Source organism: Tupaia chinensis, unplaced genomic scaffold (assembly GCF_000334495.1).
Source record: "Tupaia chinensis unplaced genomic scaffold, TupChi_1.0 Scaffold000423_1, whole genome shotgun sequence".
Lineage (NCBI taxonomy): Eukaryota > Metazoa > Chordata > Mammalia > Scandentia > Tupaiidae > Tupaia > Tupaia belangeri.
This window is the reverse complement of record NW_006159928.1, coordinates 1,772,641-1,774,453: the sequence shown is the minus strand read 5'-3', so window position 1 is coordinate 1,774,453 and position 1,813 is coordinate 1,772,641. Positions and strand designations below refer to the sequence as shown.

At 40.3% G+C, this 1,813-nt stretch overlaps 1 pseudogene; it reads left to right on the top strand.

The window, feature by feature from the left end:
• The first annotated feature begins 1,015 nt into the window (after nucleotides 1–1,015).
• Nucleotides 1,016–1,569, top strand: LOC102470873 (ER membrane protein complex subunit 4 pseudogene; annotated as a pseudogene).
• The last annotated feature ends 244 nt before the right edge of the window (nucleotides 1,570–1,813 follow it).

Genomic DNA, 1,813 nt, shown 5'->3' with positions numbered 1-1,813 from the left:
ATCCACTTTCAGTTACATTCTCTATTCCAGCCATTGTGAATAACCTGTAACTTGCAGAGAGCTAGTATTTCCTCATACCTTCCTCCTCTTCTGTACTTGTTCCTCCTGAGCCCTCTCCTCTTACCTCCCATGACCAAGCTAGTTTTTCAAAGTTCTTCTTGGGCATCATATCCTCTATAAAACTTTCATAGGACACATGCACACTTGGTACTTATCACACTGAATTAGAATTGATTTCTTCTTTATTTTTCCTACTAGATGGTGAACTTTGTATCCCTAGTACCCATTGTATTATTATAGTGCCTAAAACTTTTAGGTACTCAATACTGAATGAACTCAAGAGATTGTTTTTATTAAGCAAAAAATTACCTATTTATGGGTCTACTGACTTTTCCAGATAATAGCCTTAATATTTGAAGACAACTAGTATGTCTAAATTTATTTTCTTATACTCAGTATCTCCACTAATTCAGCATCCTTGTCATCTTTGCTGTGGTAACCATAAAATCCTTTTGAACAGATTTCCTATCTAATCTCACTTGCTTTCTGACCCCCTACTTCTAAAACTTAACATACCATCTAAAAGTGATCAAATTCATTTTCCAAGAGTAACACTAGACTTCCGAATAACTCATTTCTTGTATTATCTCTTCCTCCTAAAGCTATCCTCTTCAAGAAAAAATTGCTGATATCTCATTTTATCAAGTCATCTCGTCTTTGCCTCAGGGCTTTCTTCCAAGTTATACAATCAATGTGGCAAGACTACTACTGATCAGCCAGCTGCAGCAGCGGTCAGAGGATAAGGACAGAAACTGACTATATTGACTTATTAAGCATCTGGCTTGGATGAGTTAGAGGGAATATTAATGAAATTCCACGTCTTGGTTCAAATGTTAAGACTGTTAGAAGAGGGGGAGCTAAAAGTCAGAGCTAGAGTAGGCTGGTGGCTGGTGGCTGGTGGCTGGAGTATGCTTCAGAGTGAAAAGCTCTGTAGCATTAGGAAGCAGCATTTGCCATGATGGTCTAGGGAGGCTTAGTGGCACACTGAGGCCAGCATTTCAAGTGAACTATTGAGCTGAATGGGCCTAGAGGAGGCAGCAAGGACTGGAGTGACTGGGGCAATGGCCAGGGAGACTCACTGTACCCAGTCAGTTACTTGAAAAAGGAAGTGTCTGATACCAGAGTGCAAGAGACAGATCTGATCCTGGTGGAGAAGCACTGCCAGGACATTGTCTTGGGTCCCTTCAAACAGATTCCCATGAACCTCTTCATCATGGACATGGCAGGCAATATACTATCTCCATCTTCTCTACTATGATGGTGTGTATGAAGGCCTGGCAATCCATTCAGGCACTTATGGTCATTTTGGCAACTCTGAATATGCCAGAAAGTTCAAGCCAGAAGTTTCTTCAGGGTTTGGTCTATCTCATTGGGAATCTGATGGGTTTGGCAATGCCGCTTTACAATTGTCAGTCCATGGGACTGCTGCCAATACACTTATTGGATTGGTTAGCCTTCATTGAGCTCCCTGAGAGAATGGAGTTCAGTGGGGGAGAACTGCTTTTGTGAACCTGAGGCATCTCGTGTCTATGTATTTGGGTCTCATTTATAATCCTTTATGCCCAGTGGCTCCTCAAAATATTCTGAAAATGTAGCACATTGAAAAGAACCAAAAAGTACTCTTTTCTCTATAATAGACAGAGTATCATTTTTTTAAGAATTTTTTATTTAACCTTATTTATTTATTTAAATTTGACTGGAGAGAGAAAGAGAGAAAATGAGAAAGCAAGCCACCAGATCAGGGACTCGACCT